We start from the raw sequence: 218 nt of genomic DNA, 5'->3' as shown, positions 1-218 counted from the left end.
CACACCTTGACGGAAAAGCGGAAAGCGGAAGAGCAGTTAACCGATCAGAACTCGCCCTGGTAGTAAAAAGTACAAATCTAACAGAAAGTCGACTACTTGATTGGCTACTGCTTTTCCGCATTCTGCTTTTCCGTCAAGGTGTGAACCCGCCCTAATATCAGAGAAAAGAAATAGGCGGTACGCGGTACGCGGTTAACTAACTAGGCAGCTAGAGAACC

This window comes from Cyphomyrmex costatus, unplaced genomic scaffold (assembly GCF_001594065.2).
Source record: "Cyphomyrmex costatus isolate MS0001 unplaced genomic scaffold, Ccosl1.0 scaffold199, whole genome shotgun sequence".
Lineage (NCBI taxonomy): Eukaryota > Metazoa > Arthropoda > Insecta > Hymenoptera > Formicidae > Cyphomyrmex > Cyphomyrmex costatus.
The sequence above is the reverse complement of the archived record's forward strand: the minus strand, read 5'-3'. Positions refer to the sequence as shown.